We start from the raw sequence: 12733 nt of genomic DNA, 5'->3' as shown, positions 1-12733 counted from the left end.
CAGCTGCAGAAATAATAGTCATTCCGTTGCCTGAAGAAGTCACTTCCTGGCTCTCATGGGGAAGCTGTTTTCAACAGAGCCCAGCAATGGAAGTGCACAGCTGAATTAAGGCAACACTGGGTGTTGAAATTTTGTGCCCCTAACAATTTTGCACCCGGGGCAACCACCCCTATGTCCTTACCACCACACTATGCCACTGGTATAAACATAAGAAGAGTCCTGCTAGATCAGGCAAAAGTTCCTCCAGTTCAGCATCCTGTTCTCACAGTGGCCAACAAGATGTCTATGGGATGTCCACAAGCAGAACAATATTCTCTCAAGTTCCCAGCAACTGGTATTTAGAGGCATCCTGCTTCCATCATTGGAGGTAGAGCATAGACATCCTGGCTAGTAGCCATGAGCGGTCTAACCCTCTTTTAAGAACATCCAAGATGGGGGCCACCATCACTACAACTTTTAGGAATCACTTCCATAGTTCAACTACATGCTGGGTGAAGAAGTACTTTATTTTGTCTCTCCCAAATCTTCCAACGTTCAGCTTCATTGGATGTCCACAAGTTCTAGTATTATGAGAGAGGCCAAAAAACCTTTCTCCACCACCCACCACCCAAGACATCATGTTCACTTCTCGGATGAGTGCTGTGGCTGATGATGACATAGTACTTCTATGACAAATGCTATCTGGCTCTGGGCACAGACTGGGAAAGGAGGGCTGGTGGAACTCACAAGTCTTGCTTGCTATGCACCCAGACACTAGTTGCTGGGCTGCTTGCACAGAGAAAGAACAAACGTGCAAGTTCCATGCTACAACGAAAGAATGCTTACAGTTCTGTCCGCATTCATTATTTTATGCATTAAAGAGGCACAGAAATTCTAAATCCCACTGGAAATCACATGGGAGAAGCCATCCAGGGATTGGGAACTGGCCTCCCTTCCTGTCCTACTGACACTCCTGATAAATGTCCAAGAGAGGACATTGACCTCTGCTGGGTGCCAGCAAGAAAATTCTCCCCTGCCCTCTCTCCAGATGGGACTCGTCTCCATGTTTATGCAACCCAAGGAGTCAGTAGAATTAGTCCCTTTTCATTTTGCCCTTTTTTGAGAACCGAGAGTTTAATTCCCACCAAACAATGTTCTTTTCCAACAAGCTTAAAATAAGCCCTTTAGGCTGCAGTGGCCTGTGAGTTGCTAGCATTGTGCAAATATGGACTTGTGCAGAGAGTGCCTATGACACAATGAGAAGGCTATTTACTGGTTGGGGGGCAGGGAGGAGGAGGAGGAGGAACGGAGAGGGGGGGGAGGCCAGGAAGTTGAAGGGAGGGGCAGCAGGAAAGCTTGCGATCTTCATGCCCCCATATGGCCATTCTCTAAACAGCAAGAGCTTTGTTCCAGCGGACACGGGAGGGTGATGAAATGTAATTGGATTTAGTGCATGGGAACTTGTATATTGAACTTGGGGATGTGGTTATGTTGCGCTGGCAGTGCAGCTTCATAAACTGCATTCCTATGGTGAAAGGGCAGGGCATAGGCGCACATGTTATACCTCCACAGTTGGGGAACTCAGGCACACATATCCATGCACAAATGTTCACAAACACAGGCACGGTCTGTTAATTTGGACTGTAACATCTCATGTGAATCAATTACTATCTCAGAGACAAGAGTTGTTTGGCATTTCCCAAGCTGTTGCCCTATGGATGCCCTTCAATTCGCACCAGCCAGAGCCAGTATGGCCAGAGATCAAGACCAGTAGGGACTGGAGTCTGGAGGGCAGCTGGTTGGGGAAGGCTACTTGGATGGATGGTGGCAAAAGGCAGAGCGGAAAGAAAACAAGGGGGTCATTGGCATTTAAATGTGTGCTCAATGGATGGGGCGTGTGTAGCTGTCTTCAAAGTGTTCCATTTATTTAGCTGGCTATTGGCATACTGATCAAGTCTCTAATCCTCTTCACTGAATCAAATAGATTTACAAATGTTTTCAAGTGAAATGATTAAGACTGCTACATGTGCATGTGATTAAACACTGGAAAAAAAGATCCCTGACCCCCCAGCCATGAAAACAAGCCTCTTCTTTTCCACTCTGACACAATTATCTTAAAATCACAACCCCTGCCCTGCACTACAGCCCCAATACGACATCCTTCACAGCCCTTTCCAGTCTCATACACTTTAGAGGCTTTGCCGCTATCGGTCGATTGAACACACTCGGCAGTTGCCATGTGCAGTTGTGCACTATGCGGTTAGAGTTTGCTTAAACTTTCTTTCCCTAGATGGAATTGCCAAGACAGCTGGAGCATGTTGAGAGCATAAGCTGGCTGGTGGCGGGCCAACTGATAGAGCAGGCTGGGTGGGCTTGCTCTCTTATGAAAGTTACTGAAACAATGCACAGAAAGCCAAGTGCCCAAATTCGGCAGGAGTGGGCCGTAAGCTCATTTGTAAATATGTGGCTGCAGGCCCCCCACACGGTCCAAATAATGAGACGATTCAGGGTAAGCCCTACCTGGGTTTGGTTTCCTTTGGAAACGGATTGAGGTGTGTTTTTTGTAATATTTGTTTGATTTATAATCATTCAAGCAGAACAAACAGCAGGCTGCCCTACATGGCAGCAAATCCATTACCCATCATGCACCAGATCTTCAGAGACCTCCCCCCCACCTATTCCCTTCCCTTAGCTTGAGGTGGGATGCCATCATCCTCAAGCTGTTATGACTGTATTTTTCTAAACGAGAGAGAGAGAGACAGAGAGAGAGAGAGATCTCCAGTTCCAGAAGACTATCTCCTACCACTTAGCTATCCATCAGCCAGGCATTCTGTACTACAGTGGTACCTCGGGTTAAGTACTTAATTTATTCCAGAGGTCTGTTCTTAATCTGAAACTGTACTTAACCTGAAGCACCACTTTAGCTAATGGGGCCTTCTGTTGCTGCCATGCTGCCGGAGCACGATTTCTGTTCTCATCCTGAAGCAAAGTTCTTAACGTGAGGTATTATTTCTGGGTTAGCTGAGTCTGTAACCTGAAGCGCATGTAACCTGAAGCGTATGTAACCCGAGGTACCACTGTATTAACAAGCAATTTCCTCCCAAAAGGAGTGGTTGGCCCATAGCTGTAACCACTGTAATACTTCCTATCCTATCGTGCAAGTATGTAGGCAGACTTGCTCTCTGAACTGCACGTCCTTCCCTAAAGTTGAGGTTTGTGGATGATAACATTGTTTCTGTCTTTCAAGAAAGCTGGTCCTGAGCACAGAGAATTTACCTGTGATGAAAGAGGTATTTCACATTTCTCTCTCCCTGAAAGAGCAAAACTCCAAGGTTCAAGCAGAGCTGAAGACTCAAGTCAAGTGTAAACAGCATTTTCAGCTGTTGGCAAAACAAAGGCTGCTGTGAAGAATCCCATACACTTCTATAATACAGACTAGGACAAACTGGACCAATGTCCCAGAGCCTGTTGAGTGGAGGAGGGGAGGCAAGATTGTGCCTATTCAGGGAAAGGGGAACAATGTGAACTTCCACTGGATTGAAGAACACGAGAAGGCATTTGTTCTTTTAATTAAACAATATGCTAGGGGAAAACACACACAAACACACATTCTACAATCTGTTACCAACAGTTCAAAATGTGCCGCACCAGCATGTGAAATGGCAGCATCTACACACAGTACCCTCATATACATGCCTGTGCATTTATATACATGTATAAATGTATATAAATGTACAGGGATGCTGGTGGCGCTGTGGTCTAAACCACTGAGCCTCTTGGGCTTGCCTATCGGGAGGTTGGCGGTTCGAATCGCCACCAGAGGGTGAGCTCCCATTGCTCTGTCCCAGCTCCTGCCAACCTAACAGTCTGAAAGCACACCAGTGCAAGTAGATAAATAGGTACCGCTGTGGTGGGAAACGGCATTACCATGCACTCTGGTTTCCGCCACAGTGTCCTGTTGTGCCAGAAGCAGTTTAGTCATGCTGGCCACATGACCCGGAAAGCTGTCTATGGACAGATGCTGGCTCTCTCGGCCTGAAAGTGAGATGAGCGCCACAACCCCATAGTTGCCTTTGACTGGACTTAACCATCCAGGGGTCCTTTACCTTTACCTTTTTGCCTTGTACATATATACATGTATATGAGAGATCAGGCAGATCCCACTCAAAGAGTTACTTTTTAGAGACCTTGGGAGTGAAGGAGGTAAGAATCCCAAACTCCAGGAAACAAGACTAATGAGATGTTATGAATACATTCCCAAAAGGCAAAACTAGGGACAGTACAGTGATTTCCCAGAAAATAGGAATGACTGGAGAATATGCAATCAGTCTGATTATCATCTTTGCAAGGGATGAGGCCAGACCGAACAGAGAACGGGGCAATTTCATACTCATCTGATTTATGCTTATCTCTGTAAGCCGTGGGGCATTTGCTAATAAGCTTGTCAAGTCTTCCTTCCCGCTCAGCTGAGGCTTCCCTGCCAGGTTGGCTGCTCTGCTATGAACCATTCCTTCCAAGCTCTCCTATAGGCAGCTGCCTCATCTCTCATCCACCCAGGGAACAGGAAAGGAATTTGTAAGGTTAAGTACTGGAGCTTCTGCTTTTAAGAACAGTGTTTGGTATCCCTGGTGAGGCATTTCTGGACGCATTCCTTTGTTTTCTGCCATGCCTGACTAGTCGTGATTTAGAACGGTTTTAAATGACGACATGTTTTGCAATGAGTTTCTTAGCTCTTGAGAAGACTGAAATACCAGGACCATCCATGGTGGTGTTGTGTGAGGGGTGGGGGTCACAATGGTGACAGTCATTTGCCTTTACTCTAGCACCACCCTGTGGCAGCTTTCTGGAAAGGCAGGGGTGAGTGATCCAGTCCCACCCAAGCTGCTACCAGTCAGGCCAAGCTAAGCCAAAGATCCCACAGACTTGCAGATTTAGAACGTTTTCAGGCAAGACTCACCTCACCTTTGAACCTCTAGGGTATACTATGTGTATGAATGTGTGGTTGTTTTTAATGGAGAATTGAAAGCAGGGTTCTGAAATTAAGACACATTTGGTGACCAATGTAGGTTTAATGTTCAGATTATCAACCACTTTAAGCAACAGCAGAAGCTTACAGGACTCTCAGCTTACGTGTGAAAAGACCTGCTATTTTTCAATGCCCCCTGGAATAGCAGCTACAGAAGTATTAGCTAGGACTTCCGGAGGCGGCGCGCTCAGCAATGGCGGTCCTCTTCAGTTGCTGAAGAGGGGCTCCGCGGAAAAGGGTCGTGCGCTGCGGCACAGCGACGACCCATGAAGAAAAACCACTGGTAGAGTGAGCCAGTGGCCGTGGGATTCGGCGGGCACCAGGAGCGACCTCCGAAACGCAGAAGGGACCCCGTAAGGGGTTTCGGAACGTGAAGGGGGTAGCGGTGCTGTGGATCCATCGCTCTTTCCGCGGAAGTGAAGCCGCGCGGCTGCTGCTGATCAGCGCTGACCTTTCTTCCTTCAACAATCGAACTGAAACAACTTACTCGTGAGTAGGAAATTTGGAGCTTTGTACGAACTAAATTTGGAGAAATTTGGCTGAAAGCGGGAGACGCTAAAAAGGAAGTCAGTCTCCCGGCTCTGTTTAAAGTATTGAGCAAAGCCCCTTTAAAGCTGAAGCGCTGAAAGGAATCTTAAAAGAGTTGGAATCTATCTGCAAATTCGACCTTGATTGATTAAAAGTTAAAGAAAGGACATAACAGTTTTATAAGTGACAAATTTATGTTCCTCTTTCTTTTACCTTGTGGATTACAAATTTTTGAAACCCTGTTCTCGGTCTGACTGGATACAAGTAACATCGGTCTGCAGTAACTGTAGACAAAGTTAGAAGTAACATTGGGCTACTTTGTAACCGGGAAAAGGAACTGTTGCAAGCACCTTGGTAAAGAACTTTTATTCTCTGCAGTTTAAGCTTAAGGAGAGGGGTTCCCCCCCTTGTTTTGGATAATATTTTTTTTTTGTGTGTAAAGGGAACTTTTGGTGGAAATTTCCTATCCTTCTCCCTAATTTTCAGGGAGCTCCCCCTGCTGGATTGTGGATTTAATAGTATCTGAGAACTGCTACTAGTCTTGGAATTTTCCTGCCCGGATGTTTATTTTTTCTGGAATTAATTTTCCCATGGGATTTACAATTTGACCTTGATACTGGGACAGCTGTGGAATGAGTGGCACAGCAAAAACAAGGGCTGCAGAAAGAAAAAAAGCAAAACAAACTGAACTTTTGCAATTAACTCTGCCTGTGCAGCCACGCAGATCATCTGTCCCAATTGTGACAGGCCTGCAGGAAGGACAAGCTATACAGCCTACTCTTGGAGAGATGGCTGCTGGAGGGATAGACTCTGTATCTAAAGAAATATTGGAGCAGTTGGCAGCACTGAACAAGAAAGCGGATGAACAAGCACTTAGGTTTGATGAACAAGCTGCTAAACTTGACCAGGTAACAGCCTCAATTAACAAATTGACAGACCAAGTTTCTAAAAACTCTCAGGCCATAGATAATATTGAAAAGACTGCAACAGAAAACCGGAAACTGGCACAGGAAGCAAATACAAAAGCAGACGAAAATAAAAAGAGGATAGAGGAATTAAGAGGCGAAGTCAGACCACTGAGTAGACAGGTGACTGAACAACAGGAAGTTATGGCCTCCAAAAATTAACACAAGACAAGCAAACAGCCCTGAATTACAAAATAACACAACAGGAGATTGAAAGTGCCATTCAGAACATGCAATTAGGCAAATCTCCAGGTCCAGATGGGCTTACCTCCAAATACTACAAGACATTGAAGGAATATTTGGTTCAGCCATTAATGGAGGTATGTAACCAAATTATGGAAGGAAAGGGGGCACCCGAATCGTGGAAAGAGGCATTCATCACCTTGATTCCTAAATTGGAATCTGAAAAGACTCAACTCAGGAATTATCGCCCTATCTCACTCCTAAATGTGGATTACAAAATTTTTACTAACATTTTGGCAAACAGATTGAAAAAAGTCTTGAATGAAGTAATTCATAAAGACCAAGCAGGCTTTCTCCCTGGCAGGCATATGTCTGACAACACTAGGAATATCATTGATGTTTTGGAGTTATTACAGACAAATCTGAACACGAAGGCAGCTTTGATATTTATAGATGCCGAGAAAGCCTTTGATAACATATCTTGGAAATTTATGAAGAAAAATTTGGAAGGGATGGGAGTGGGAAGGGCGTTCCAAAATGGTATTGAAGCAATCTATTCAGAGCAAAAAGCTAAATTGATAGTAAACAACGTGGTGACTGAGGAGTTTAAAATTGAAAAAGGGACACGACAGGGGTGCCCCTTATCACCCTTGTTATTTATTTCTGTCCTGGAGGTGTTGCTGAATATGATTAGGAAGGACCAGCGGGTGGAAGGAATACAGGTCGGGGAAAAACAATACAAATTGAAGGCCTTTGCAGATGACCTGGTTTTGACATTACAGGAGCCAGAAGCTAGTACAAAAAGAGCCTTAGAACTAATTTCTGAATTTGGTCGGGTGGCGGGATTTAAGCTGAACAAACAAAAAACCAAGGTTTTGGCTAAAAACCTGACACCTTCAGAAATAGATGGGTTTCAGAAGGAAACAGAATTAAATGTTGTTCCAAAAGTGAAATACCTGGGGGTTAACCTGACTGGGAGAAATTTGAATTTGTTTAAAGATAATTATGAAAAATGTTGGTCGGAAATCAAAAAGGATTTAGAAACATGGTCGAGACTGAGACTTACCTTGTCGGGCAGAATAGCTGCAGTCAAAATGAATGTATTGCCAAGAATGTTGTTTCTGTTTCAAACCCTTCAGATCGTGGACAGAGTGGAATGTTTTGGAAAGTGGCAGAGGGACATTGCGAAGTTTGTCTGGCAGGGCAAAAAGCCCCGAATAAAATTTAAAATATTAACAGATGCAAAGGAAAGAGGGGGGTTTGCCCTGCCGGACCTAAGACTGTACTATGAAGCTGCATCCCTCTGCTGGTTGAAAGATTGGTTTTTGTTAGAAAACACTGATGTCCTAGATCTGGAAGGGCATAGCAATGCTTTTGGTTGGCATGCATATCTCTGGTACGACAAGGCAAAGTCTCATAAACTGTTTAAAAACCATATTGTCAGGAAAGCTCTACTTATTGTCTGGACTAAATACAAAGACTTATTCGAAAGTAAGACTCCGAGGTGGTTATCACCGGTAGAGGCTAAGGCCGTAAAATTTCGTAATATGGAGACTGGCTGGTTGAAATATTGTGAGATAATTGAAAGAGATGGTGACACTTGGAGGTTGCAGAGTTTCGAAAAACTGAAAGGAAAGGTGCGAGATTGGTTTCATTATGCCCAAATTTTAGAGACTTTCAAAAAAGACAAAAAAATTGGTTTCCAGGTGGAAAAATCAAAATTAGAGACAGAATTACTTGAACCTAAGACGAAAGTGCTTTCAAGAATGTATAATTTGCTGCTTAAGTGGAACACCCAAGATGAGATAGTTAAATCAGCTATGATAAAATGGGCACAAGACATCGGGTACAACATTATGTCTGAAGACTGGGAAAGGTTATGGACCACCGGTATGAAATTTACGGCATGTACTGCCTTAAAGGAAAACATCATGAAAATGGTATACAGGTGGTACATGACCCCAGTCAAACTTGCAAAGATATATCATTTGTCTGACAATAAATGTTGGAAATGTAAGGAAGCTGAGGGAACCTTTTTTCACCTCTGGTGGGCATGCCCGAGGGTGAAGGCCTTCTGGGAAATGATCTATAACGAGTTGAAAAAGGTGTTTAAATACACCTTTCACAAGAAACCAGAGGCCTTCCTCCTGGGCATTGTGGGCCAGAGAGTGTTAAAAAAAGATAGAACTTTCTTTCTATATGCAACCACAGCAGCAAGAATTCTTATAGCTAAACACTGGAAGGCACAGGAGTTACCCACGCTGGAAGAATGGCACTTGCAGCTGATGGACTATATGGAATTAGCTGAAATGACAGCCAGAATCCGAGACCTGGGAGAAGACGCCGTGGAAGAGGACTGGAAAAAATTTAAGGACTATTTACAAAAATATTATAAGCTATATGAATGTTGAGAATTTGCTAAATGTTCTGGAAAAACATGCTTCAGTATTGAATTTGGTAAATGTTGAAAATTAAGTTAAGATTTCGAAATGTATAAATTGTGGACTATATAACTAAAGGAAAACACAAAAACATATGAAATAAGGTATTAATTTGCTGTTTATTTTTATTGTAAAGAAAACAGGGGATGGGGGACGTGAGGAAGTCTGATCGATCATGAAAATGGATGTGAAAAATGTGAATCTTTTCTTTTTTTTCTCTTATAACTTCTTTTCTTTTCTGTAAAACTGCTTTTGATGTGCTATGGATGATATACCTTTCTTTTACCCTGGAAAAAAGCAATAAAACTTTATTAAAAAAAAAAACAGAAGTATTAGCTAGGACGATTACATGAATAAGGTTTAGGCAGTTCATCACATGATACAGGGTTAGAAAGGCAGCTTTGATCTATTCAAACCAGCTGGTCCAGAATACCACAGCCAGAATATCAACTGGGGCTGTTTATGGGATGCATGTGACTCCTATGTTACAACTCCACTGCTTACTGGTCTGTTTCAAGGCACAATTCTTGTGGGATATAGCCAGCTTAACTCTAATGCATGAAGGGGTTAACACCATAGAGTAAACTGTCCTGCCAGGCTTAGCTAGGTCACACCCACTCACCTTGGAAGGAAGCAGTGGCGTAGCGTGGGTTGTCAGCACCCGGGGCAAGGCAAGTAATTTGCGCCCCCTAACCCGTGGATTTGCGCCCCCTAACCCTAACCCCCAGATGTTGCGCCCGGTGCGGCTGGCCCCCCCTGCACCCCCCACGCTACGCCACTGGAAGGAAGGGCTATTAAACTTCTCCCACTTTCCACCTTTCTGTTTCTTCCGCCATGTGAACTCAACCCAATAAGGGCATCTATATTGGATGCTCCAATCTTAGGACTCAGCTACATTAGTCCAAAAAATAATTTGAAATGCATTATCATAACATTGTGACAGCAAATGGCGCTGTAGAGTTCAATCCTTTGGCAATGTGATTTCCCATTATGAGCTTTACAATGCATTTTCCTGAAACATTTTTTTTTTTATGTGTCTAGATCCAGCCTTAGACTTTGTTGGCTTTAGCAAGCCATCTTTGTGTTTCTATACAAATAATGTAGAAACATTTTACCACTTTTTGAAACTAAGTTATACTGCTGGTCTTTTCTTGCTTCACATGAATGCGACCTTTGAAGAGTTTGTAAGTAAACCACTTTTAACTTACCAAAGATGTAGTCTCTTTCTATGCTAAGGGAAAGTGGGGAGCTTTTGGAAGAAACTTAGAAGGGGGAATTTTAAAGGTCTAACAGCTTTTATTTCCTTGTTTTACTTTGCTGCATGTTTTGTGATTTTAAATCTCTGCTAGGTCTCACTCACCAAAGAGAACTTGCCCCAAACCTGCATCTAGGCGTCCAGGGAATTCTTCTTTCATTCTTTAACCAAATTACTAAAAGCACCAGCAATTAAAAATGCTAACAGTGGCCAGGCCTACAGCTGACAAGACTCCAGAGAATACAGCACAACTAGAGAGTAGCAACTAGAGAGAGGAGCTATAGTTCAACAACAGCTGATGTGTCTGGTTCCCAATCACTTTCCTAGTTAGCCAGGCTGCATGTGTTGAGCCACTGATTTATTGATGTGCAATGCATTACTACACCACCTTTATTAAGAAAAGCTAGTGGGTCAGATGACCATCAACTATCTCAGCCTTTGCCAACTTGGTGCCCTCCAGATGTTTTGGACTACAACTCCCATCAGCCCTAGTGAGTCTATGCTGGGGATTGTAGTCTAAAACATCTGGATGGCTCCAGGATGGTGAAGCTTAAGCTAATTCATCCACCACTTATAAACAGTTAAAATGGGTTTCTTTTCCTTCCACTGATGTCAGACTAGAAATAGAGGCAAAAAGGAGAGGAACAAGAATTGCAAGCCACCGTTGGATCATTTCAAGTTATTCTACAGCATTCAAATGTTAAATCAATCCCTTAGGTATAATTTAAGCTGAGCTTAGAAAGCAAATAAACTTTTTGGTCAGGTTGCTGTAAGGCTGCCTAGCTTGTGTGAGAGATAGAAGAACTCTGTGTGTGCACTCCAGAGAAAAGAGAGTGTAGGCAAATATAACTCGCTATTTTATATAAAAAAGCAAACACATTTGTGAAAGATTATGACTTGTCTTCATTTGACTGTGTGTGTCTTGTGGCTCTGGGACCTGTGGAGTTTTTGGTATGCAGACTGCAGCACTGGGGAATGTGGTCATACACACAACCCATCCCAATGTCTTACTTGGGCATTTTTAAAAAAGACACAAATTTTAGTTATTTAAGGAGGAGGGGTCTTGTATTTCAGCAAGAGGTTTTTCTTGCTTGATACATTGCTTGATTACGCCCTTCATAACCCAATACACTAACTGATGAAACCAAGGCAGAAGTATTCAGCAGGGCCTGAACGCAATCTGTTGCGGGGGGGGGGGGGAAGGTGTGGCGATGTTAGCATTCATTTGGCTTTTGTTGCTGTTGCCTTTTTGTGTGCAGAATCAAATCATTAGACATTTCCTAAGAAAGACTGAGGATGGAGACAATGTATATGTACTCCACGCAAGATAAATTAAAGCCTGGCTTCATGGGATGGTGATTTTCCCTCAGAGAAATATTTGATAAGTAGGAGAAAGAAAGAAATGAGATCTGTATTCAAGGTCAAGCAATGGGTCCTATAAACCTGGTCATTTCTTGTTTCTATCTTGGTCCATCCAATGGCCAGACTTACACATATTTCTCTATTTATTTATTTATTTATTTATTCATCCCTCCCCCCTCCTCAACAATTCTATATACTTGGGTGCTCCATTAATAAATAAGCAAGCAAAAGGGAGACTTTGTTATAGTAAAACAACAGCAAGTCAATTTATTATGGCACACACACACACACACACACACACACACACACACAGAGAGAGAGAGAGAGAGAGAGAGAGAGAGAGAGAAATAGTAAACAGTGATGTCAGAAAGAAATGAAATACAAAAAAGTGCAAGTAGTGAGATTTTCCTGCATTTCATTTATTTCTGATATCACTGTTTACAATCCTCTACCACTCACCATTTTTCCTTGCAACTCAGGACAACACTTCACGCATCTGATGAGATAGACTGTAGTCTATGAAAGCTTATGCCATAATAAATATGCTAGCCTTTGAGGTGCCACAACACTCTCTGCAGTTTTCACTGCAGACTAACACAGCTGCCCCTCTGGAAAATCATTGTCCTAAGTGCTCAGTATATAAATAAGCAAGCAAAAGGAGACTTCGCTGACTTTCTATTCCTGCTCCTTCACCACACAACACGCTCCTGCGTTTCTAAACTGGAGTGCAACCTTTCCATTTTGTCCTTGTCCCTAAGTGGCCTTTGCGCTGCCCCAAAGTCCCTTCCGGGACGCTGGCTATGCTAATTGCTTGACTTTGGGGGATGGGGTGGGATCTATACCTTCCAGCCCTTGGACAAGCCCTGCATTCAACAACCCACCCACTCAAAGCCAGGCCTCCCAGGTAGCACAGAAGGCCCTGCTCTCATTCCCTCAGCCTGGAGAAACGCTCTTCACCACTTTCCAAGATCAACATTCAATGGTCGTTCCTCTT

This window comes from Podarcis bocagei, assembly GCF_964188305.1.
Source record: "Podarcis bocagei genome assembly, chromosome: 2".
Lineage (NCBI taxonomy): Eukaryota > Metazoa > Chordata > Lepidosauria > Squamata > Lacertidae > Podarcis > Podarcis bocagei.
The sequence above is the reverse complement of the archived record's forward strand: the minus strand, read 5'-3'. Positions refer to the sequence as shown.